We start from the raw sequence: 26457 nt of genomic DNA, 5'->3' as shown, positions 1-26457 counted from the left end.
CGTCCTGCCGTTACTTTAGTTTTTAGGTCTCGGCCTGACGTGAGCAGCGCACGGCTCATATACGACAACAGTGATATCATACACGCGGAGTTGCGGTGGGCGAGTGGTTAAGGCGTTAGACTTGAAATCCAATGGGGTTTCCCCGAGTAGGTTCAAATCCTGCTTGCAGCATCATCAGTTTTTGCATGAATAGCATTTGGTTTAGTTAAGTAAATGTTCATTTCTCGTTACGCAATCCTCATCAAGTCACAGAGTTAAATGGCAAAAACTCAAACTAGATGTAAACATTGAAACAATTTCCACACCTAGGAAGTGTTTTAGAGAGCAGGTGGCTCGGAAGGGTTTGTAGTCTGGACCTATCCTGCCTGATCTAGACAAGTCACGAAAAGAGTCATTTTTTTCATGAAGCGTGTCTTGTTTAGGCTTTTGGACTCTTTCTGAGTACACTTAAGGGCCCGTTGCCACCGCCGTAATATAGGGAAACAAGAGTAGAAATGTGAAGTGCTTGATTACCGCTCATCTGTGCCCTGTCACTCACTTTGAGTGATGCGTATTGCTATTTTTATTAATTGTATGAAAGCATGCGAAATAAGTGAGGACAACAGGGCACTGCTGGTACGTGCCCCGTCCTTCCGTTACTTTATTTTTTAGGTCTCGGCCTGACGTGAGTAGCGCATGGCTCATATACGACAACAGTCACATCATACTCAGGCAGCTGTGATGGCTGAGTGGTTAAGGCGTTCGACTTGAAATCCAATGGGGTTTCCTGGCGTAAGTTCGAATCCTGCTTGCAGCGTCATGAGATTTTGCATGAACACCATTTGGTTTAGTTAAGTAAATGTTCACTTCTTGTTACGCAATCCTCATCAAGTCACAGAGTTAAACGGCAAAAACTCAAACTAGATGTAAACATTGAGACTTTTTCCACACCCAGGAAGTGTTTTAGAGAGCAGGTGGCTCGGAAGGGTTTGTAGTCTGGACCTGTCCTGCCTGATCTAGACAAGTCATGAAAAGAGTACTTTTTTTATGAAGCGTGTCTTGTTTAAGCTTTTGGACTCTTTCTGAGTACACTTAAGGGCCCGTAGCCACCGCCGTAATATAGGGAAAAGAGGGTAGAAATGTGCAGTGATTGATTACCGCTCATCTGTGCCTTGTCACTCACTTTGAGTTATGCGTATTGCTATTTTTATTAATTGTATGAAAGCATGCGAAATAAGTGGGACAACAGGGCACTGCTGGTACGTGCCCCGTTCTTCCGTTACTTTATTTTTTAGGTCTCGGCCTGACATGAGTAGCGCATGGCTCGTATATGACAACTGTGACATCGTACTCACGCAGCTGCGATGGCCGAGTGGTTGAGGCATTGGACTTGAAATCTAATGGGGTTTCCCTGCATAGGTTCGAATCCTGCTTGCAGCGTCATGAGATTTTGCATGAACACCATTTGGTTTAGTTAAGTAAATGTTCACTTCTCGTTACGCAATCCTCATCAAGTCACAGAGTTAAACAGCAAAAACTCAAACTAGATGTAAACATTGAGACAGTTTCCTCACCCAGGAAGTGTTTTAGAGAGCAGGTGGCTGGGAAGGGTTCGTAGCCTGGACCTGTCCTGCCTGATCTTGACGAATCACGAAAAGAGTAATTATTTTTTTTATGAAGCGTGTCTAGTTTAGGCTTTTGGACTCTTTCTGAGTACACTTAAGGGCCAGTTGCCACCGCCGTAATACAGGGAAAAGTGGGTAGAAATATGCAGTGATTCATTTCCGCTCATCTATGCCCTGTCACTCTATTTGTGTGATGCATGCTGCTATTTTATTAATTGTATGAAAGCATGCAAAATAAGTGAGGACAACAGGGCACTGCTGGTACGTGCCCCGTCCTTCCGTTACTTTATTTTTTAGGTCTCGGCCTGACGTGACCAGCGCATGGCTCGTATACGACAACAGTGATTTCATACTCACGCAACTGTGATGGCCGAGTGGTTAAGGCGTTGGACTTGAAGTCCAATGGGATTTCCCTGCGTATTTTCGAATCCTGCTTGCAGCGTTATGAGATTTTGCATGAACACCATTTGATTTAGTTAAGTCAATGTTCACTTCTCGTTACGCAATCCTCATCAAGTCACAGAGTTAAAGGGCAAAAACTCAAACTAGATGTAAACATTCAGACAATTTCCACACCCAGGAAGTGTTTTAGAGAGCTGGTGGCTCGGAAGGGTTCGTAGTCTGGACCTGTCCTGCCTGATCTAGACAAGTCACAAAAAGAGGATTTTTTTTTATGAATCGTGTCTAGTTTAGGCTTTTGGACTCTTTCTAAGTTCACTAAAGGGCCCGTTGCCACCGCCATAATATAGGGAAAAGTGGGTAGAAATATGATGTGATTGATTACCGCTCATCTGTGCCCTGTCACTCTATTTGTGTGATGCATGTTGCTATTTTATTAATTGTATGAAAGCATGCAAAATTAGTGAGGGCAACAGGGCACTGCTGGTACCTGCCCCGTCCTTCCGTTACTTTATTTCTTAGGTCTCGGCCTGATGTGAGCAGCGCATGGCTCGTATACGACAACAGTGACATCATACTGATGGAGCTACGATGGTCGAGTTGTTAAGGCGTTGGACTTGAAATCCAATGTGGTTTCCCTGCGCAGGTTCGAATCCTGCTTGCAGCATAGCGTGATTTTGCATGAACACCATTTGGTTTAGTTAAGGAAATGTTCACTTCTCGTTACGCAATCCTCATCAAGTCACAGAGTTAAATAGCAAAAACTCAAACTAAATGTAAACATTAAGACAATTCCCACACTCAGGAAGTGTTTTAGAGAGCAGGTGGTAGGCAAGGGTTGCTAGTACGGACCTGTCCTGCCTGATCTTGACGAGTCACGAAAAGAGAATTTTTTTTATGTAGCGTGTCTTGTTTAGGCTTTTGGATTCTTTCCTAGTACACTTAAGGGCCCGGTCCCAGCGCTGTAATATAGGGAAAAGAGGGTAGAAATGTGCAGTGATTGATTACCGCTCGTCTCTGCCCTGTCACTCACTTTGAGTGATGCGTGTTGCTATTTTTATTAATTGTATGAAAGTATGCGAAATAAGTGAGGACAACAGGGCACTGCTGGTACGTGCCCCGTCCTTCCGTTACTTTATTTTTTAGGTCTCGGCCTGACGTGAGTAGCTCATGGCTCGTATACGACAACAGTGACATCATACTCAAGCAGCTGCGATGGCTGAGTGGTTAAGGCATTGGACGTGAAATCCAATGGCGTTTCCCCGTGTAGGTTTGAATCCTGCTTGCTGCGTCATGAGATTTTGCATGAACACCATTTGGTTTAGTTAAGTAAATGTTCACTTCTCGTTACGCAATCCTCATCAAGTCACAGAGTTAAACGGCAAAAACTCAAACTAGATGTAAACATTGAAACAATTTCCACACCCAGGAAGTGTTTTAGAGAGCAGGTGGCTCGGAAGGGTTCGTAGTCTGGACCTGTCCTGCCTGATCTAGTCAAATCATGAAAAGAGTACAATTTTTTTATGAAGCGTGTCTTGTTTAGGCTTTTGGACTCTTTCTGAGTACACTCAAGGGCCCGTTGCCACCGCCGTAATATAGGGAAAAGCGGGTAGAAATGTGCAGTGATTGATTACCGCTCATCTGTGCCTTGTCACTCACTTTGAGTGATGCGTGTTGCTATTTTTATTAATTGTATGACAGCATTCAAAATAAGTGGGGGATACAGGGCACTGCTTGTACGGCCCCGTCCTGCCGTTACTTTAATTTTTAGGTCTCGGCCTGACGTGAGCAGCGTATGGCTCGTATACGACAACAGTGACATCATACTCAGGGTGCTGCGATGGCCGAGTGGTTAATGCGTTGGACTTGAAATCCAATGGGGTTTTCCTGCGTAGGTTTGAATCCTGCTTGCAGTGTCATGGGATTTTGCATGAACACCATTTGATTTAGTTAAGTAAACGTTCACTTCTCGTACGCAATCCTCAACAAGTCACAGAGTTAAACGGCAAAAACTCAAAGTAGATGTAAACATTGAGACAATTTCCACACCCAGGAAGTGTTTTAGAGAGCAGGTGTCTCGGAAGGGTTCGTAGTCTGGACCTGTCCTGCATGATCTAGACAAGTCACGAAAAGAGTAATTATTTTTTTTATGAAGCGTGTCTTGTTTAGGCTTTTGGACTCTTTCTTAGTACACTTAAGGGCCCGTTACCACCGCCGTAATATAGGGAAAAGAGGGTAGAAATGTGCAGTGATTGATTACTGCTCATCTATGCCCTGTCACTCACTTTGAGTGATGCGTGTTGCTATTTTTATTAATTGTATGAAAGCATTCAAAATAAGTGGGGGATACAGGGCACTGCTGGTACGTGCCCCGTCCTGCCGTTACTTTAATTTTTAGGTCTCGGCCTGATGTGAGCAGCGTATGGCTCGTATACGACAACAGTGACATCATACACAGGATGCTGCGATGGCCGAGTGGTAAAGACGTTGGACTTGAAATCCAATGGGGTTTTCCTGTGTAGGTTCGAATCCTGCTTGCAGCGTCGTGAGATTTTGCATGAACACCATTTGGTTTAGTTAAGTAAATGTTCACTTCTCGTTAAGCAATCCTCATCAAGTCACAGAGTTAAACGGCAAAAACTCAAACTAGATGTAAACATTGAGACAATTTCCACACCCAGGAAGAGTTTTAGAGAGCAGGTGGTTCGGAAGGGTTCGTAGTCTGGACCTGTCCTGCCTGATTTAGACAAGTCATGAAAAGAGTACTTTTTTTTATGAAGCGTGTCTTGTTTAAGCTTTTGGACTCTTTCTGAGTACACTTAAGGGCCCGTTGCCACTGCCGTAATATAGGGAAAAGAGGGTAGAAATGTGCAGTGATTGATTACCGCTCATCTGTGCCTGTCACTCACTTTGAGTGATGCGTATTGCTATTTTTATTAATTGTATGAAAGCATGCGAAATAAGTGAGGACAACAGGGCACTGCTGGTACGTGCCCGTTCTTCCGTTACTTTATTTTTTAGGTCTCGGCCTGACGTGAGTAGCGCATGGCTCGTATATGACAACTGTGACATCATGTTCACGCAGCTGCGATGGCCGAGTGGTTAAGGCATTGGACTTGAAATCCAAAGGGGTTTCCCCGCGTAGGTTTGAATCCTTCTTGCAGCGTCAAGAGATTTTGCATGAACACCATTTGGTTTAGTTAAGTAAATGTTCACTTCTCGTTAAGCAATCCTCATCAAGTCACAGAGTTAAACGGCAAAAACTCAAACTAGATGTAATCATTGAGACAATTTCCACACCCAGGAAGAGTTTTAGAGAGCAGGTGGCTCAGAAGGGTTGGTAGTCTGGACCTGTCCTGCCTGATCTAGACAAGTCATGAAAAGAGTACTTTTTTTTATGAAGCGTGTCTTGTTTAAGCTTTTGGACTCTTTCTGAGTACACTTAAGGGCCCGTTGCCACCGCCGTAATATAGGGAAAAGAGGGTAGAAATGTGCAGTGATTGATTACCGCTCATCTGTGCCCTGTCACTCACTCTGAGTGATGCGTGCTGCTATTTTTATTAATTGTATGAAAGCATTCAAAATAAGTGGGGGATACAGGGCACTGCTTGTACGTGCCCCGTCCTGCCGTTACTTTAATTTTTTAGGTCTCGGCCTGACGCGAGAAGCGTATGGCTCGTATACGACAACATTGACGTCATACTCAGGGTGCTGCGATGGCCGAGTGGTTAAGGCGTTGGAGTTGAAATCCAATGGGGTTTCTTTGTGTAGGTTCGAATCCTGCTTGCAGCTTCGTGAACTTTTGCACGAACACCATTTGATTTAGTTAAGTAAATGTTCACTTCTCGTACGCAATCCTCAACAAGTCACAGAGTTAAATGGCAAAAACTCAAACTAGATGTAAACATTGAGACAGTTTCCTCACCGAGGAAGTGTTTTAGAGAGCAGGTGGCTGGGAAGGGTTCGTAGCCTGGACCTGTCCTGCCTGATCTTGACGAGTCACGAAAAGAGTAATTATTTTTTTTATGAAGCGTGTCTAGTTTAGGCTTTTGGACTCTTTCTGAGTACACTTAAGGGCCAGTTGCCACCGGCGTAATACAGGGAAAAATGGGTAGAAATATGCAGTGATTCATTTCCGCTCATCTATGCCCTGTCACTCTATTTGTGTGATGCATGCTGCTATTTTATTAATTGTATGAAAGCATGCAAAATAAGTGAGGACAACAGGGCACTGCTGGTACGTGCCCCGTCCTTCCGTTACTTTATTTTTTAGGTCTCGGCCTGACGTGACCAGCGCATGGCTCGTATACGACAACAGTGATTTCATACTCACGCAACTGTGATGGCCGAGTGGTTAAGGCGTTGGACTTGAAGTCCAATGGGATTTCCCTGCATATTTTCGAATCCTGCTTGCAGCGTCATGAGATTTTGCATGAACACCATTTGATTTAGTTAAGTCAATGTTCACTTCTCGTTACGCAATCCTCATCAAGTCACAGAGTTAAACGGCAAAACCTCAAACTAGATGTAAACATTCAGACAATTTCCACACCCAGGAAGTGTTTTAGAGAGCTGGTGGCTCGGAAGGGTTCGTAGTCTGGACCTGTCCTGCCTGATCTAGACAAGTCACAAAAAGAGGATTTTTTTTTATGAATCGTGTCTAGATTAGGCTTTTGGACTCTTTCTAAGTTCACTTAAGGGCCCGTTGCCACCGCCGTAATATAGGGAAAAGTGGGTAGAAATATGATGTGATTGATTACCGCTCATCTGTGCCCTGTCACTCTATTTGTGTGATGCATGTTGCTATTTTATTAATTGTATGAAAGCATGCAAAATTAGTGAGGGCAACAGGGCACTGCTGGTACCTGCCCCGTCCTTCCGTTACTTTATTTGTTAGGTCTCGGCCTGATGTGAGCAGCGCATGGCTCGTATACGACAACAGTGACATCATACTGATGAAGCTGCGATGGTCGAGTTGTTAAGGCGTTGGACTTGAAATCCAATGTGGTTTCCCTGCGCAGGTTCGAATCCTGCTTGCAGCATAGCGTGATTTTGCATGAACACCATTTGGTTTAGTTAAGGAAATGTTCACTTCTCGTTACGCAATCCTCATCAAGTCACAGAGTTAAATAGCAAAAACTCAAACTAAATGTAAACATTAAGACAATTCCCACACTCAGGAAGTGTTTTAGAGAGCAGGTGGTAGGCAAGGGTTGCTAGTACGGACCTGTCCTGCCTGATCTTGACGAGTCACGTAAAGAGAATTTTTTTTATGTAGCGTGTCTTGTTTAGGCTTTTGGATTCTTTCTTAGTACACTTAAGTGCCCGGTCCCAGCGCTGTAGTATAGGGAAAAGAGGGTAGAAATGCGCAGTGATTGATTACCGCTCGTCTCTGCCCTGTCACTCACTTTGAGTGATGCGTGTTGCTATTTTTATTAATTGTATGAAAGTATGCGAAATAAGTGAGGACAACAGGGCACTGCTGGTACGTGCCCCGTCCTTCCGTTACTTTATTTTTTAGGTCTCGGCCTGACGTGAGTAGCTCATGGCTCGTATACGACAACAGTGACATCATACTCAAGCAGCTGCGATGGCTGAGTGGTTAAGGCATTGGACGTGAAATCCAATGGCGTTTCCCCGTGTAGGTTTGAATCCTGCTTGCTGCGTCATGAGATTTTGCATGAACACCATTTGGTTTAGTTAAGTAAATGTTCACTTTTCGTACGCAATCCTCAACAAGTCACAGAGTTAAACGGCAAAAACTCAAAGTAGATGTAAACATTGAGACAATTTCCACACCCAGGAAGTGTTTTAGAGAGCAGGTGTCTCGGAAGGGTTCGTAGTCTGAACCTGTCCTGCATGATCTAGACAAGTCACGAAAAGAGTAATTATTTTTTTTATGAAGCGTGTCTTGTTTAGGCTTTTGGACTCTTTCTTAGTACACTTAAGGGCCCGTTACCACCGCCGTAATATAGGGAAAAGAGGGTAGAAATGTGCAGTGATTGATTACTGCTCATCTATGCCCTGTCACTCACTTTGAGTGATGCGTGTTGCTATTTTTATTAATTGTATGAAAGCATTCAAAATAAGTGGGGGATACAGGGCACTGCTGGTACGTGCCCCGTCCTGCCGTTACTTTAATTTTTAGGTCTCGGCCTGATGTGAGCAGCGTATGGCTCGTATACGACAACAGTGACATCATACTCAGGATGCTGCGATGGCCGAGTGGTAAAGACGTTGGACTTGAAATCCAATGGGGTTTCCCTGTGTAGGTTCGAATCCTGCTTGCAGCGTCGTGAGATTTTGCATGAACACCATTTGGTTTAGTTAAGTAAATGTTCACTTCTCGTTAAGCAATCCTCATCAAGTCACAGAGTTAAACGGCAAAAACTCAAACTAGATGTAAACATTGAGACAATTTCCACACCCAGGAAGAGTTTTAGAGAGCAGGTGGTTCGGAAGGGTTCGTAGTCTGGACCTGTCCTGCCTGATCTAGACAAGTCATGAAAAGAGTACTTTTTTTTATGAAGCGTGTCTTGTTTAAGCTTTTGGACTCTTTCTGAGTACACTTAAGGGCCCGTTGCCACCGCCGTAATATAGGGAAAAGAGGGTAGAAATGTGCAGTGATTGATTACCGCTCATCTGTGCCTGTCACTCACTTTAAGTGATGCGTATTGCTATTTTTATTAATTGTATGAAAGCATGCGAAATAAGTGAGGACAACAGGGCACTGCTGGTACGTGCCCGTCCTTCCGTTACTTTATTTTTTAGGTCTCGGCCTGACGTGAGTAGCGCATGGCTCGTATATGACAACTGTGACATCATATTCACGCAGCTGCGATGGCCGAGTGGTTAAGGCATTGGACTTGAAATCCAAAGGGGTTTCCCCGCGTAGGTTTGAATCCTGCTTGCAGCGTCAAGAGATTTTGCATGAACACCATTTGGTTTAGTTAAGTAAATGTTCACTTCTCGTTAAGCAATCCTCATCAAGTCACAGAGTTAAACGGCAAAAACTCAAACTAGATGTAATCATTGAGACAATTTCCACACCCAGGAAGAGTTTTAGAAGCAGGTGGCTCGGAAGGGTTGGTAGTCTGGACCTGTCCTGCCTGATCTAGACAAGTCATGAAAAGAGTACTTTTTTTTATGAAGCGTGTCTTGTTTAAGCTTTTGGACTCTTTCTGAGTACACTTAAGGGCCCGTTGCCACCGCCGTAATATAGGGAAAAGAGGGTAGAAATGTGCAGTGATTGATTACCGCTCATCTGTGCCCTGTCACTCACTCTGAGTGATGCGTGCTGCTATTTTTATTAATTGTATGAAAGCATTCAAAATAAGTGGGGGATACAGGGCACTGCTTGTACGTGCCCCGTCCTGCCGTTACTTTAATTTTTAAGTCTCTGCCTGACGTGAGCAGCGTATGGCTCGTATACAACAACAGTGACATCATACTCAGGGTGCTGTGATGGCCGAGTGGTTAAGGCGTTGGACTTGAAATCCAATGTGGTTTCCCTGCTTAGATTTGAATCCAGCTTGCAGCATCATGAGATTTTGCATGAACACAATTTGATTTAGTTAAGTAAATGTACACTTCTCGTACGCAATCCTCATCAAGTCACAGAGTTAAATGGCAAAACATCAAACTAGATGTAAACATTGAGACAATTTTCAGACCCAGGAAGTGTTTTAGAGAGCAGGTGGCTCGGAAGGGTTCGTAGTCTGGACCTGTCCTGCATGATCTAGACATGTCACGAAAATAGTAATTTTTTTTATGAAGCGTGTCTTGTTTATGCTTTTGGACTCTTTCTGAGTACACTTAAGGGCCCGTTACGACCACTGTAATATAGGGGAAAGAGGGTAGAAATGCGCAAGGATTGATTACCGCTCATCTGTGCCCTGTCACTCACTTTGAGTGATGCGTGTTGCTATTTTTATTAATTGTATGAAAGCATTAAAAATAAGTGGGGGATACAGGGCACTGCTGGTACGTGCTCTGTCCTGCCGTTACTTTAATTTTTAGGTCTTGGCCTTACGTGAGCAGCGTATGGCTTGTATACGACAACAGTGACATCATACTCACGCAACTGTGATGGCGGAGTGTTTAAGGCGTTGGACTTGAAATCCAATGTGGTTTCCCTGCTTAGGTTCAAATCCTTCTTGCAGCGTCATGAGATTTTGCATGAACACCATTTGGTTTAGTTAAGTAAATGTTCACTTCTCGTTACGCAATCCTCATCAAGTGACAGAGTTAAACGGCAAAAACTCAAACTAGATGTAAACATTGAGACAATTTCCACAACCAGGAAGTGTTTTAGAGAGCAGGTGGATTGGAAGGGTTCGTAGTCTGGACCTGTCCTGCCTGACCTAGACAAGTCACGAAAAGAGTAATTTTTTTTATGAAGCGTGTCTTGTTTAGGCTTTTGGACTCTTTCTGAGTACACTTAAGGGCCCGTTGGCACCGCCGTAATACAGGGAAAAGAGGGTAGAAATGTGCAGTGATTGATTACCGCTCATCTGTGCCCTGTCACTCACTTTGAGTGATGCATGTTGCTATTTTTATTAATTGTATGAAAGCATGCCAAATAAGTGAGGCCAACAGGGCACTGCTGGTACGTGCCCCGTCCTTCCGTTACTTTATTTTTTAGGTCTCGGCCTGACGTGAGCAGCGCATGGCTCGTATACGACAACAGTGATCTCATACTCACGCAACTGTGATGGCCGAGTGGTTAAGGTGTTGGACTTGAAATCCAATGGGGTTTCCCTCCGTAGGTTCGAATCCTGCTTGCAGCGTCATGAGATTTTGCATGAACACCATTTGATTTAGTTAAGGAAATGTTCACTTCTCGTACGCAATCCTCAACAAGTCACAGAGTTAAATGGCAAAAACTCAAACTAGATGTAAACATTGAGACAATTTCCAGACCCAGGAAGTGTTTTAGAGAGCAGGTGGCTCGGAAGGGTTCGTAGTCTGGACCTGTCCTGCATGATCTCGACATGTCACGAAAAGAGTAATTATTTTTTTATGAAGCGTGTCTTGTTTAGGCTTTCGGACTCTTTCTTAGTACACTTAAGGGCCCGTTACCACCACTGTAATATAGGGAAAAGAGGGTAGAAATGCGCAGTGATTGATTACCGCTCATCTGTGCCCTGTCACTCACTTTGAGTGATGCGTGTTGCTGTTTTTATTAATTGTATGAAAGCATTCAAAATAAGTGGGGGATACAGGGCACTGCTGGTACGTGCTCTGTCCTGCCGTTACTTTAATTTTTAGGTCTCGGCCTGACGTGAGCAGCGTATGGCTTGTATACGACAACAGTGACATCATACTCACGCAACTGTGATGGCGGAGTGTTTAAGGCGTTGGATTTGAAATCCAATGTGGTTTCCCTGCTTAGGTTCAAATCCTGCTTGCAGCGTCATGAGATTTTGCATGAACACCATTTGATTTAGTTAAGTAAATGTACACTTCTCGTACGCAATCCTCATCAAGTCACAGAGTTAAATGGCAAAAACTCAAACTCGATGTAAACATAGGAACAATTTCCACACCCAGGAAGTGTTTTAGAGAGCAGGTGGCTCGGAAGGGTTAATAGTCTGGACCTGTCCTGCCTGATCTACACAAGTCATGAAAAGAGTACTTTTTTTATGAAGCGTGTCTTGTTTAAGCTTTTGGACTCTTTCTGAGTACACTTAAGGGCCCGTTGACACCGCCGTAGTATAGGGAAAAGAGGGTAGAAATGTGCAGTGATTGATTACCGCTCATCTGTCCCCTGTCACTGACTTTGAGTGATGCGTGTTGCTATTTTTATTAATTGTATGAAAGCATGCAAAAAAAGTGAGGACAACAGGGCACTGCTGGTACGTGCCCCGTCCTTCCGTTACTTTATTTTTTAGGTTTCGGCCTGACGTGAGCAGCGCATGGCTCGTATATGACAACAGTGATTTCATACTAACGCAGCTGCGATGGCCGAGTGGTTAAGGCGTTGGACTTGAAATCCAATGGGGTTTCCCCGCTTAGGTTTGAATCCTGCTTGCAGCGTCATGAGATTTTCCCTGAGCGGGTGTCTCGGAAGGGTTGGTAGCCTGGACCTGTCCTGACTGATGTAGACAAGTCATGAAAAGAGTACTTTTTTTTATGAAGCGTGTCTTGTGTAGGCATTTGGACTCTTTCTTAGTACACTTAAGGGCCCGTTACCACCGCCGTAATATAGGGAAAAGTGGGTATAAATATGCAGTGATTGATTACCGCTCATCTGTGCCCTTTCACTCATTTTGAGTGATGCGTGTTGCTATTTTTATTAATTGTATGAAAGCATGCAAAATAAGTGAGGACAGCAGGGCACTGCTGGTACGTGCCACGTCCTGCCGTTACTTTAATTTTTAGGTCTCGGCCTGACGTGAGCAGCGCTCGGCTCATATACGACAACAGTGATATCATACACATGGAGTTGCGGTCGCCGAGTGGTTAAGGCGTTAGACTTGAAATCCAATGGGGTTTCCCCGAGTAGGTTCAAATCCTGCTTGCAGCATCATGAGTTTTTGCATGAATACCATTTGGTTTAGTTAAGTAAATGTTCACTTCTCGTTACGCAATCCTCATCAAGTCACAGAGTTAAATGGCAAAGACTCAAACTAGATGTAAACATTGAAACAATTTCCACACCTAGGAAGTGTTTTAGAGAGCAGGTGGCTCGGAAGGGTTTGTAGTCTGGACCTATCCTGCCTGATCTAGACAAGTCACGAAAAGAGTAATTTTTTTTTATGAAGCGTGTCTTGTTTAGGCTTTTGGACTCTTTCTGAGTACACTTAAGGGCCCGTTGCCACCGCCGTAATATAGGGAAACGAGGGTAGAAATGTGAAGTGCTTGATTACCGCTCATCTGTGCCCTGTCACTCACTTTGAGTGATGCGTATTGCTATTTTTATTAATTGTATGAAAGCATGCGAAATAAGTGAGGACAACAGGGCACTGCTGGTACGTGCCCAGTCCTTCCGTTACTTTTTTTTTTAGGTCTCGGCCTGACGTTAGTGTTGTACATGTGTGCCAGTTATGGGACACAGGGTCATGTTAGTATGTTTTCTATTTCTGTTATGCAGCGTCACACCGCATCACCATGGAATGTTCACTGTGTATATAGGTGACGTCACCGGTACTTGATGATAGATGACAGCTGACTCCCTTTACGATAGTAATTTATCCCGCTACTGCGGGCCCTTGTTGTGTTAATAAATTATACTTGAACTACACCTTCATCTGTCTTCTATGGTGTATGCTACAATTGGCGACGAGGGTTTGTTTCAACAAGGGCCAGCGAGAATAAAGGAAGATCGGCGATGATTTAAGATCGAGGTCTTATCCATGAGAATAATTGCGGGAAGGAGATTTAAGGAGTCTAAACGGAGTGAGTACGCGAAGGAAGAGCAAGCGCTGACTAAAGAAAGCATTTTGAAGAATAAAGCAAAACGCTATTGAGCGGCAGCGCGTAAAATAATAAGCTTTGACTAAAGCGTATGAGAGTATTGTGCAGAAGAAAAGTGCAGCGTAAATAAGTGAGGCTGAGAAATAAAGGCTATAACACCAAGCCGCGACGTTGAGGAAAAGTCTGACGGAATATTTTATGATCGGCGCGCTTCGTGACAGAAATCAGCTGAGGCGTCAGTCAGTTACCTCAGCTGAGTCGCGTGAAGCATGCCGGTAGTGCGATCTGATTGGTAGGTGGCAGCGCACGTCATCAACGTAAACAGCGTGCGGCCATCTTTGAAGTTTTACCAGTCAGAGATCGAACGCATGATATGCAAAGTGCGCACTCAAAGGAAAATCGCGCACAAGAGAAAAGGATAATCTGAGGAGAAGTGTGGAAAAGGATTACAAGTAAGCAACAGAAATAAATCGGAAATAAAGTATAGTAATCCACAACCTGTGCTCTGACAAAATAGTCGACAGAGAAGAAATTAAATTGAGTTTGGCATGGCAGAGTGTAATAATATATGTGCCCCTCCTCGTTTTCTGGATGAGCCCGGAAAACCCACTATGAAGTGGAAGAAGTGGGTGAGGGCTTTCGAGAATTACATCATATCTATAGATGGAAAAGCTTTTGATGCTGAAAGAAAGTGTTCCTTGTTGTTTGGACTATTAGGTAAAGCGGCACAAGACATATTTTGACAGCCTACCCGAATATGAGAGTCCACCGGGAACATTTGTGCCAATGAATGAGTATCAGGAAGCACTAAAAAGATTGGAGAGGCAATTTGATGAGGAGAATAATATAATGGTTGCCAGGCATAAGTTTGCTCAAAGGAAACAGCAAGAGGGGGAGTCTGTCGAAGACTATGTTGCATGTTTAAGAGTTTTAGCAGTAGAATGTGAATATGAAGAAATGACTGATGTATACATAAGAGACCAGATAGTATTTTACTGCTACACAAGGAAGGTGCAGGAGAGATTGTTAGCATGCAAAAGGCCAAGCTTGCAGGAAGTCATAGATATTGCTGGAGGTATCGAAAGATCTTTGACTTCTACCAAAGAATTATCTTCAACGGGAAATAACACTAATGTATTTTACTTGCAGGAGAAGAAGAAAGGGGATGGTAAGACAAATGAAAGAAATATGAATGAGAGAAAGGTGGGAGGTAAGCAGTTGCGCTGTTTTAGATGTGGTTCTAGTGAACACCTAGCTGACTTTAAAAACTGTCCTGCAGCAGGTAAAAAGTGTATTAAATGCAAGAGATATGGTCATTATTCCACCTTATGTAAAACCAAAAGAATTGGTAATAGCACAAGCATAAACACGGTAGGAAATTTTGATGAGGAAATGTGTGCGAATATCGTGTTGTACATATAAATGGAGGACGGAAAGATTAAGGGTCCCATCAGTGATGTAAAAATTGGTGAGGTTGAATTAAAGTTTACTGCAGATTCAGGTGCCCCAATAACGACTATATCTGATACCCTTTTCGAAGAAAAATGGAAAAATGTGCAGTTAACTGAGTCTGATATGAACCCGAAAGCTTTTGGAGAGAAGGATATAAACATGTTGGGGTATTTCATTGACACTGTAACCTTTAAGGGGAGAGTGATCGAGACAAAGGTCTATGTAGCAGAGAAGGGAAGAATACTAGTAGGATGGAGAGATTTAGCCCAGCTGGGGGTGGTATTAGTGCCGGGGGCAAAAGACCCTGTGATATTAAGAGAAGAATGGATGAACAGCATTTGTGTGGAGAGAGAAGAGAGTGATTTGAGTCCCGTGTTGGAAAAGCATAAAGATGTGTTTAAAAATGTAATTGGATGTGTAAAGGGTTTCAGTCATGACATCAAACTAAAAGATGGTGCAATTCCATGTAAGCACAAAGTTAGATCAGTGCCTGTGTCAGTAAAAAATGAGTTAAGGGAAGTGCTAGAGAAGTTAAAGAGGGAAGGTGTGATTGAAGAAGCAGAAGAATCTGAATGGATTTCTGCTATAGTAGTATCAAAGAAGAAAAAGACAGGGGACATAAGGTTGTGTGTTGACCTGAGGTCACTAAATAAAAATATTGTAATAAACTGTCATCCATTGCCTAAAATTAAGGACATTCTTCAGTCAACGTCCGGATCAAAATATTTTTCACTCATAGACTTAAGGGCCGCTTATCATCAGGTATGCTTGTCTGAAAGGTCTAAACAACTAACAACTTTCATTATGCCATTTGGAGCGTTTAGGTATGTGAGACTTCCTTTTGGCCTAGCATCATCTTCAGGAGTTTTCCAGAAACTCATGGATGTCTTGTTTGGGAAAATGAAAAGGGTGGAAGCCTTTCAGGACGACTTTCTGCTACATTCTAAAACTGAAAATGAGCATGTACAATTGATTGGAATGGTCTGGATGTGTTGAAAAACAAAGGCATGACAGTTGCAAAGGACAAATGCAAATTCATGACAAAAGAGATTGAGTATTTAGGGCATGTTCTAACTGCAGAGGGTATTTTGCCAAAAGATGATTTAGTTTGTGCAATAAGGGAGGCCCCTGAACCTAAAAATAAGGAAACCCTCAAGTCGTTCCTTGGCCTCAGTGAATATTATGCGAAGTTCATCCAGAAATATGCAGAAAAGGTGGAACCACTCAGGAGACTGCTAAAGAAAAATGTAAAATATGAGTGGAAAGAGGAACAAGTTGAGGCATTCAAGTCAGTCAAGGAGGAAATAGCCAGGGCACCAGCACTGAAACCATACGATCCGCAACTAGACAACATAGTAACTGTAGATGCAAGCAATGAGGGAATAGGTGCAGTGTTCTGCCAAAGGAAAGGTAATGAAGAGAACACAATTGCATTTATTTCCAGGAAGCTAAATGACACTGAGATTCCTTACAGTACAATTGAACGGGAGACTTTAGCCTGTGTGTGGGCTGTGCACAAACTCAAAGATTATCTATTGGGCAAGAGTTTCACACTTGTAACCGACCATAAACCGCTAGTGTATATGATGGACGGCAAGGGTCGAGGCAATGGCAACGCAAGTTCTAGGCTGATCAGACTGATGTCAAAGCTTCAGGAATTTAACTTCAGGATTGAACACATAAAAGGAGGGAAGAACAGTAGGGCGGATTGTTTATCCAGATTGCCAGTAAAGGGGAAAATAGATGAGGAACTGGAAGACAACGAATGCGTGGTTGCGCATATTGACGCAACTGTAATGTGTGAAGGATCCATAAATGATGAGGAATGGGAAGAGTGTACAAAGAATGATACAGTTTTGGCCAAGGTGAAAGAGTATGTACAAACCAATTGGCCACATGTGAGGAATCTACCAAAGGAGCTTAAAAATTATCAACAAGTGAGCGATGAGTTAACTCTAGAAAATGGATTCTAAAAAAGAGGTGAAGTCTTTGTGCAACCATTAGGACTCAGACAGAAGATAATCCAGATGGCTCATAGAGGGCATCCAGGCACAACGGCCACAAGGAATGTTCTAAGAATGCACTATTGGTGGCCAGGAGTGGACAGCGAAGTTAGGAATCTTGTGGACAAGTGCGAGCAATGTTTGAAGTCAGACAAACATTGGAGAGTGGAGAAAAATGAGTTGCAGGTGGTGCAAATCCCTGATGGACCCTGGGCCAAAGTAGCAATAGATTTTGCTGGACCCTTCAATCTGTTGCAAGATGAATGCAAATATTTAATAGTTTTGATGGACTACTACACTAAGTGGGTGTGTTACAAGTTTGTGAAAATGGTTACAATGGAAGTGGTAATAAAATTTCTGGAGAAAACCTTTGAAAGAGAAGGGCAACCAAAAATTATAGTGTCTGATAATGGGTCACAACTGGTGTCACGAGTAATGGTAGAGTTCTTAGAAAAACGTGGTATAATACAAAAGAAAACACCTCTGTACAGTCCCAAGAGCAATGTTCAAGTAGAGAGGATCAACAGATTCTTTAAAGAAGGAATCCAAATGGCTATTGCAAATGATATGGATATTAAGGAGTTTATTAAGGTGAAAATCAATGCGTATAATAATACGCCCAAAGAAGCGACGGGGTTTACACCATTTTTCCTGATGAGAGGAAGAGTATGCAACAATGTCATAACACCGAAAATAGGTGAATGGAAAACAACAGCTGTTGAAGCAAGACAAGTATATGAAAAGGAACTCAATGTGAGGGAGAACATAATGTGCAAACAAATGAAGAATAAGGCATATTCTGATAAAGTGAACAAAGCAAAAGATAAAACCATAGCACCTGCGATTGGGTGCTAGTAAGGAAGCCTGTGCTGGTGAGCAAAGGAGAATCTAAGCTCAGCAGACCAATGAGAGTTGGCAAAGAGACTGGTGGAGCTGTGTTTGTTGAAGGTGAAGGATGGCGCAGTAAAGACGATGTAGTAAAACTGAAACTTGGTCAGGAACAAATCATAATGAGGAGTGCAGAAAAGGGAGAAGGAAGCCTAGATGATAGTGTCCTAGAGTGGGATGATGTGTCTAGTAACCCAGATATGTTACATCCCTATGTCAGTCAAAGATCATCTGCAGCTTCAGATGAAGGTTCCACTAGATACTCTTCTGGTTCCAAGGACACTGCTCTGGTTCAGGACGAGTCAAGGATAGACAATGATGTAGAGAACAATGAGAATACTGTGACAGGCATGAGTGATGTTGGCAATGTAACCGGGGGGCAGTTTTCCAGAACGGGCAGAGTAGTCAAAATGCCTACCAGGTTTAAAGACTATGTTATGGAATGAAATTCAGTTTAAATGTTCATGGAGGAAGGGAGATGTTGTACATGTGTGCCAGCTATGGGACACAGGGTCACGTTAGTATGTTTTCTATTTCTGTTATGCAGCGTCACACCGCATCACCATGGAATGTTCACTGTGTATATAGGTGACGTCACCGGTACTTGATGATAGATGACAGCTGACTCCCTTTACGCTAGTAATTTATCCCGCTACTGCGGGCCCTTGTTGTGTTAATAAATTATACTTGAACTACACCTTCATCTGTCTTCTATGGTGTATGCTACAGTGAGTAGCGCATGGCTCGTATACGACAACAGTGACATCATACTCAAGCAGCTGCGATGGCTGAGTGGTTAAGGCGTTGGTCTTGAAATCCAATGGGGTTTCCCGGCGTAGGTTTGAATCCTGCTTGCAGTGTCATGAGATTTTGCATGAACACCATTTGGTTTAGTTAAGTAAATGTTCACTTCTTGTTACGCAATCCTCATCAAGTCACAGAAATAAATGGCAAAAACTCAAACTAGATGTAAACATTGAGACAATTTCCACACCCAGGAAGTGTTTTAGAGAGCAGGTCGCTCGGAAGGGATTGTAGTCTGGACCTGTCCTGCCTGATCTAGACAAGTCATGAAAAGAGTACTTTTTTTATGAAGCGTGTCTTGTTTAAGCTTTTGGACTCTTTCTGAGTACACTTAAGGGCCCGTTGCCACCGCCTTAATATAGGGAAAAGAGGGTAGAAATGTGCAGTGATTGATTACCGCTCATCTGTGCCTTGTCACTCACTTTGAGTTATGCGTATTGCTATTTTTATTAATTGTATGAAAGCATGCGAAATAAGTGAGGACAACAGGGCACTGCTGGTACGTGCCCCGTTTTTCCGTTACTTTATTTTTTAGGTCTCGGCCTGACATGAGTAGCGCATGGCTCGTATATGACAACTGTGACATCGTAATTACACAGCTGCGATGGCCTAGTGGTTGAGGCGTTGGACTTGAAATCCAATGGGGTTTTCCGGCGTAGGTTCGAATCGTGCTTGCAGCGTAGTGTGATTTTGCATGAACACCATTTGGTTTAGTTAAGTAAATGTTCACTTCTCGTTACGCAATCCTCATCAAGTCACAGAGTTAAATGACAAAAACTCAAACTAGATGTAAGCATTGCGACAATTTCCTCACCCAGGAAGTATTTTAGAGAGCAGGTGGCTGGGAAGGGTTCGTAGCCTGGACCTGTCCTGCCTGATCTTGACGAGTCACGAAAAGAGTAATTATTTTTTTTATGAAGCGTGTCTTGTTTAGACTTTTGGACTCTTTCTGAGTACACTCAAGGGCCCGTTGCCACCGCCGTAATATAGGGAAAAGCGGGTAGAAATGTGCAGTGATTGATTACCGCTCATCTGTGCCCTGTCACTCACTTTGAGTGATGCGTGTTGGTATTTTTATTAATTGTATGAAAGCATTCAAAATAAGTGGGGGATACAGGGCACTGCTTGTACGTGCCCCGTCCTTCCGTTACTTTAATTTGTAGGTCTCGGCCTGATGTGAGCAGCGTATGGCTCGTATACGACAACAGTGACATCCTACTCGGGGTGCTGCGATGGCCGAGTGGTTAAGGCGTTGGACTTGAAATCCAATGTGGTTTCCCTGAGTAGGTTCGAATCCTGCTTGCAGTGTCGTGAGATTTGGCATGAACACCATTTGGTTTAGTTAAGTAAATGTTCACTTCTCGTACGCAATCCTCATCAATTCACAGAGTTAAACGGCAAAAACTCAAACTAGATGTAAACATTGAGACAATTTCCAGACCCAGGAAGTTTTTTAGAGAGCAGGTGGCTCGGAAGGGTTCGTAGTCTGGACCTGTCCTGCATGATCTAGACAAGTCACGAAAAGAGTAATTATTTTTTTATGAAGCGTGTCTTGTTTAGGCTTTTGGACTCTTTCTTAGTACACTTAAGGGCCCGTTACCACCGCTGTAATATTGGGAAAAGAGGGTAGAAATGCGCAGTGATTGATTACCGCTCATCTGTGCCCTGTCACTCACTTTGAGTGATGCGTGTTTCTATTTTTATTAATTGTAGGAAAGCATTCAAAATAAGTGGGGGATACAGGGCACTGCTGGTACGTGCCCCGTCCTGCCGTTACTTTAATTTTTAGGTCTCGGCCTGATGTGAGCAGCGTATGGCTTGTATATGACAACAGTGACATCATACTCACGCAACTGTGATGGCGGAGTGTTTAAGGCGTTGGACTTGAAATCCAATGTGGTTCCCCTGCTTAGGTTCGAATCCTGCTTGCAGCGTCAAGAGATTTTGCATGAACACCATTTGATTTAGTTAAGTAAATGTACACTTCTCGTACGCAATCCTCATCAAGTCACAGAGTTAAATGGCAAAAACTCAAACTAGATGTAATCATAGAAACAATTTCCACACCCAGGAAGTGTTTTAGAGAGCAGGTGGCTCGGAAGGGTTTATAGTCTGGACCTGTCCTGCCTGATCTAGACAAGTCATGAAAAGATTACTTTTTTTATGAAGCGTGTCTTGTTTAAGCTTTTGGACTCTTTCTGAGTACACTTAAGGGCCCGTTGACACCGCCGTAATATAGGGAAAAGAGGGTAGAAATGTGCAGTGATTGATTACCGCTCATCTGTGCCCTTTCACTCATTTTGAGTGATGCGTGTTGCTATTTTTATTAATTGTATGAAAGCATGCAAAATAAGTGAGGACAGCAGGGCACTGCTGGTACGTGCCACGTCCTTCCGTTACTTTATTTTTTAGGTCTCGGCCCGACGTGAGCAGAGCATGGCTCGTATACGACAACAGTGGCTACATACTTATGCAGCTGCGATGGCCAAGTGGTTAAGGCGTTGGACTCGAAATCCAATGGGGTTTCCTTGCGCAGGTTCGAATCCTGCTCTCAGCGTATTGTGATTTTGCATGAACACCATTTGGTTTAGGTAAGGAAATGTTCACTTCTCGTTACGCAATCCTTATCAAGTCACAGAGTTAAATAGCAAAAACTCAAACTAAATGTAAACATTAAGACAATTCCCACACTCAGGAAGTGTTTTAGAGAGCAGGTGGCTGGGAAGGGTTCGTAGCCTGGACCTGTCCTGCCTGATCTTGACGAGTCACGAAAAGAGAGTTTTTTTTATGTAGCATGTCTTGTTTAGGCTTTTGGATTCTTTCTGAGTACACTTAAGGGCCCGGTCCCAGCGCTGTAATATAGAGAAAAGAGGGTAGAAATGTGCAGTGATTACCGCTCATCTGTGCCCTGTCATTCAGTTTGAGTGATGCGTGTTGCTATTTTTATTAATTGTATGAAAGCATGCAAAATAAGTGGGGGAAACAGGGCACTGCTGGTACGTGCCCCGTCCTGCCGTTACTTTAAGTTTTAGGTCTCGGCCTGACGTGAGTAGCTCATGGCTCATATACGACAACAGTGCTATCATTCACACGGAGCTGCGATGGCCGAGTGGTTCAGGCGTTAGTCTTGAAATCCAATGGGGTTTCCTCCAAATAGGTTTGAATCCTGCTTGCAGCGTTGTCTGATTTTGCATAAACACCATTTGGTTTAGTTAAGGAAATGTTCACTTCTCTTTACGCAATCCTCATCAATTCACAGAGTTAAACGGCAAAAACTCAAACTAGATGTAAACATTGAGACAATTTCCACACCCAGGAAGTGTTTTAGAGAGCAGGTGGCTCGGAAGGGTTCGTAGTCTGGACCTGTCCTGCATGATCTAGACAAGTCACGAAAAGAATAATTATTTTTTTTACGAAGCGTGTCTTGTTTAGGCTTTTGGACTCTTTCTGAGTACACTTAAGGGCCCATTGCCACCGCCGTACTATAGGGAAAAGAGGGTAGAAATGTGCAGTGATTGATTACCGCTCATCTGTGCCCTGTCACTCACTTTGAGTGATGCGTGTTGCTATTTTTATTAATTGTATGAAAGCATGCGAAATAAGTGAGGACAACAGGGCACTGCTGGTATGTGCCCCGTCCTTCCGTTACTTTATTTTTTAGGTCTCGGCCTGACGTGAGTAGCGCCTGGCTCGTATATGACAACAGTGAATTCATACTCATGCAGCTGCGATGGCCGAGTGGTTAAGGCGTTGGACTTGAAATCCAATGGGGTTTCCCCGCTTAGGTTTGAATCCTGCTTGCAGTGTCATGAGATTTTCCATGAGCAGGTGTCTTGGAAGGGTTCGTAGCCTGGACCTGTCCTGACTGATCTAGACAAGTCATGAAAAGAGTACTTTTTTTTATGAAGCGTGTCTTGTGTAGGCATTTGGACTCTTTCTTTGTACACTTAAGGGCCCCTTTACCACTGCCGTAATATAGGGAAAAGTGGGTAGAAATATGCAGTGATTGATTACCGCTCATCTGAGCCCTTTCACTCATTTTGAGTGATCTGTGTTGCTATTTTTATTAATTGTATGAAAGCATGCAAAATAAGTGAGGACAGCAGGGCATTGCTGGTACGTGCCACGTCCTTCCGTTACTTTATTTTTTAGGTCTCGGCCCGACGTGAGAAGAGCATGGCTCGTATACGACAACAGTGGCATCATACTTATGCAGCTGCGAAGGCCGAGCGGTTAAGGCGTTGGACTTGAAAACCAATGGGTTTTCCCTGCGCAGGTTCGAATCCTGCTTGCAGCGTAGTGTGATTTTGCATGAACACCATTTGGTTTAGTTAAGGAAATGTTCACTTCTCGTTACGCAATCCTTATCAAGTCACAGAGTTAAATAGCAAAAACTCAATCTCAATGTAAACATTAAGACAATTCCCACACTCAGGAAGTGTTTTAGAGAGCAGGTGGCTGGGAAGGGTTTGTAGCCTGGACCTGTCCTGCCTGATCTTGATGAGTCACGAAAAGAGAATTTTTTTTATGTAGCATGTCTTGTTTAGGCTTTTGGATTCTTTCTGAGTACACTTAAGGGCCCGGTCCCAGCGCTGTAATATAGAGAAAAGAGGGTAGAAATGTGCAGTGATTGATTACCGCTCATCTGTGCCCTGTCACTCACTTTGAGTGATGCGTGTTGCTATTTTTTATTAATTGTATGAAAGCATGCAAAATAAGTGGGGGAAACAGGGCACTGCTGGTACGTGCCCCGTCCTGCCGTTACTTTAAGTTTTAGGTCTCGGCCTGACGTGAGCAGCTCATGGCTCATATACGACAACAGTGATATCATTCACACGGAGCTGCGAAGGCTGAGTGCTTAAGGCGTTAGTCTTGAATTCCAATGGGGTTTCCTCCGAGTAGGTTTGAATATAGCTTGCAGCGTTGTCTGATTTTGCATAAACACCATTTGGTTTAGTTAAGTAAATGTTCACTTCTCATTACGCAATCCTCATCAAGTCACAGAGTTAAACGGCAAAAACTCAAACTAGATGTAAACATTGAGACAATTTCCACACCCAGGAAGTGTTTTAGAGAGCAGGTGGCTCGGAAGGGTTCGTAGTCTGGACCTGTCCTGCATGATCTAGACAAGTCACGAAAAGAGTAATTATTTTTTTTATGAAGCGTGTCTTGTTTAGGCTTTTGGACTCTTTCTTAGTACACTTAACGGCCCGTTACCACCGCCGTAATATAGGGAAAAGAGGGTAGAAATGCGCAGTGATTGATTACCGCTCATCTGTGCCCTGTCACTCACTTTGAGTGATGCTTGTTGCTAATTTTATTAATTGTATGGAAGCATTCAAAATAAGTGGGCGATACAGGGCACTGCTGGTACGTGCCCCGTCCTGCCGTTACTTTAATTTTTAGGTCTTGGCCTGACGTGAGCAGCGTATGGCTCGTATACGACAACAGTGACATCATACTCATGCAGCTGTGATGGCTGAGTGGTTAAGGCGTTGGACTCGAAATCCAATCTGGTTTCCCTGTGCAGGTTCGAATCCTGCTTGCAGCGTAGTGTGATTTTGCATGAACACCATTTGGTTTAGTTAAGTAAATGTTCACTTCTCGTTACGCAATCCTCATCAAGTCACAGAGTTAAATGGAAAAAACTCAAACTAGATGTACACATTGAGACAATTTCCACACCCAGGAAGTGTTTTAGAGAGCTGGTGGCTCGGTAGGGTTTTTAGACTGGACCTGTCCTGCCTGATCTAGACAAGTCATGAAAAGAGTACTTTTTTTTATGAAGCATGTCTTGTTTAGGCTTTTGGACTCTTTCTTAGTACACTTAGGGGTCCGTTACCACCGCCGTAATATAGGGAAAAGTGGGTAGAAACATGCAGTGATTGATTACCACTCATCTGTGCCCTTTCACTCACTTTGAGTGATGCATGTTGCTATTTTTATTAATTGTATGAAAGCATGCAAAATAAGTGAGGACAACAGGGCACTGCTGGTACGTGCCCCGTCCTTCCGTTACTTTATTTTTTTGGTCTTGGCCTGACGTGAGCAGCGTGTGGCTCGTATACGACAACAGTGACATCATACTCATGCAGCTGTGATGGCTGAGTGGTTAAGGTGTTGGACTCGAAATCCAATGGGGTTTCCCTGCGCAGGTTCGAATCCAGCTTGCAGCGTAGTGTGATTTTGCATGAACACCATTTTGGTTTAGTTAAGGAAATGTTCACTTCTCGTTACGCAATCCTCATCAAGTCACAGAGTTAAATGGCAAAAACTCAAACTAGATGTAAACATTGAAACAATTTCCACACCTAGGAAGTGTTTTAGAGAGCAGGTGGCTCGGAAGGGTTTGTAGTCTGGACCTATCCTGCCTGATCTAGACAAGTTACGAAATGAGTAATTTTTTTTATGAAGCGTGTCTTGTTTAGGCTTTTGGACTCTTTCTGAGTACACTTAAGGGCCCGTTGCCACCGCCGTAATATATGGAAACGAGGGTAGAAATGTGCAGTGATTGATTACCGCTCATCTGTGCCCTGTCACTCATTTTGAGTGATGCATATTGCTATTTTTATTAATTGTATGAAAGTATGCGAAATAAGTGAGGACAACAGGGCACTGCTGGTATGTGCCACGTCCTTCCGTTACTTTATTTTTTAGGTCTCGACCTGACATGAGTAGCGCATGGCTCGTATACGACAACAGTGACATCATACTCACGCAGCTGCGATGGCCGAGTGGTTAAGGCGTTGGACTTGAAATCCAATGGGGTTTCCCCACGTAGGTTCGAATCCTGCTTGCAGCGGCATGAGATTTTGCATGAACACCATTTGGTTAAGTTAAGTAAATGTTCACTTCTCATTACGCAATCATCATCAAGTCACAGAGTTAAATGGCAAAAACTCAAACTAGATGTAAACATAGAAACAATTTCCACACCCAGGAAGTGTTTTAGAGAGCAGGTGGCTCGGAAGGGTTTATAGTCTGGACCTGTCCTGCCTGATCTAGACAAGTCATGAAAAGATAACTTTTTTTATGAAGCGTGTCTTGTTTAAGCTTTTGGACTCTTTCTGAGTACACTTAAGGGCCCGTTGACACCGCCGTAATATAGGGAAAAAAAGGTAGAAATGTGCAGTGATTGATTACCGCTCATCTGTGCCCTTTCACTCATTTTGAGTGATGCGTGTTGCTATTTTTATTAATTGTATGAAAGCATGCAAAATAAGTGAGGACAGCAGGGCACTGCTGGTACGTGCCACGTCCTTCCGTTACTTTATTTTTTAGGTCTCGGCCCGACGTGAGCAGAGCATGGCTCGTATACGACAACAGTGGCTACATACTTATGCAGCTGCGATGGACTAGTGGTTAAGGCGTTGGACTCGAAATCCAATGGGGTTTCCCTGCGCAGGTTCGAATCCTGCTCTCAGCGTATTGTGATTTTGCATGAACACCATTTGGTTTAGGTAAGGAAATGTTCACTTCTCGTTACGCAATCCTTATCAAGTCACAGAGTTAAATAGCAAAAACTCAAACTAAATGTAAACATTAAGACAATTCCCACACTCAGGAAGTGTTTTAGAGAGCAGGTGGCTGGGAAGGGTTCGTAGCCTGGACCTGTCCTGCCTGATCTTGACGAGTCACGAAAAGAGAGTTTTTTTATGTAGCATGTCTTGTTTAGGCTTTTGGATTCTTTCTGAGTACACTTAAGGGCCCGGTCCCAGCGCTGTAATATAGAGAAAAGAGGGTAGAAATGTGCAGTGATTACCGCTCATCTGTGCCCTGTCATTCAGTTTGAGTGATGCGTGTTGCTATTTTTATTAATTGTATGAAAGCATGCAAAATAAGTGGGGGAAACAGGGCACTGCTGGTACGTGCCCCGTCCTGCCGTTACT

General features: G+C 43.4%; 7 non-coding genes across 7 annotated transcripts; all 7 read left to right on the top strand.

Moving 5' to 3' along the window:
- The first annotated feature begins 5087 nt into the window (after positions 1-5087).
- On the top strand, positions 5088-5169 carry TRNAS-UGA (transfer RNA serine (anticodon UGA)). Its single transcript has one exon. It is a non-coding gene; the product is annotated as a tRNA-Ser (tRNA).
- Positions 5170-8837: 3668 nt separating this feature from the next.
- TRNAS-UGA (transfer RNA serine (anticodon UGA)) lies at positions 8838-8919 on the top strand. Its single transcript has one exon. It is a non-coding gene; the product is annotated as a tRNA-Ser (tRNA).
- A 12124-nt stretch (positions 8920-21043) lies between these two features.
- Positions 21044-21125, top strand: TRNAS-CGA (transfer RNA serine (anticodon CGA)). Its single transcript has one exon. It is a non-coding gene; the product is annotated as a tRNA-Ser (tRNA).
- Positions 21126-24037: 2912 nt separating this feature from the next.
- TRNAS-CGA (transfer RNA serine (anticodon CGA)) lies at positions 24038-24119 on the top strand. The gene has a single exon. It is a non-coding gene; the product is annotated as a tRNA-Ser (tRNA).
- A 543-nt stretch (positions 24120-24662) lies between these two features.
- Positions 24663-24744, top strand: TRNAS-CGA (transfer RNA serine (anticodon CGA)). The gene has a single exon. It is a non-coding gene; the product is annotated as a tRNA-Ser (tRNA).
- Positions 24745-25288: 544 nt separating this feature from the next.
- Positions 25289-25370, top strand: TRNAS-UGA (transfer RNA serine (anticodon UGA)). Its single transcript has one exon. It is a non-coding gene; the product is annotated as a tRNA-Ser (tRNA).
- A 542-nt stretch (positions 25371-25912) lies between these two features.
- On the top strand, positions 25913-25994 carry TRNAS-CGA (transfer RNA serine (anticodon CGA)). Its single transcript has one exon. It is a non-coding gene; the product is annotated as a tRNA-Ser (tRNA).
- Positions 25995-26457: the final 463 nt, after the last annotated feature.

The sequence above is a fragment of the Lissotriton vulgaris genome, chromosome 11 (assembly GCF_964263255.1).
Source record: "Lissotriton vulgaris chromosome 11, aLisVul1.2, whole genome shotgun sequence".
In the NCBI taxonomy this organism is placed as follows: domain Eukaryota; kingdom Metazoa; phylum Chordata; class Amphibia; order Caudata; family Salamandridae; genus Lissotriton; species Lissotriton vulgaris.
The sequence above is the reverse complement of the archived record's forward strand: the minus strand, read 5'-3'. Positions and strand labels throughout refer to the sequence as shown.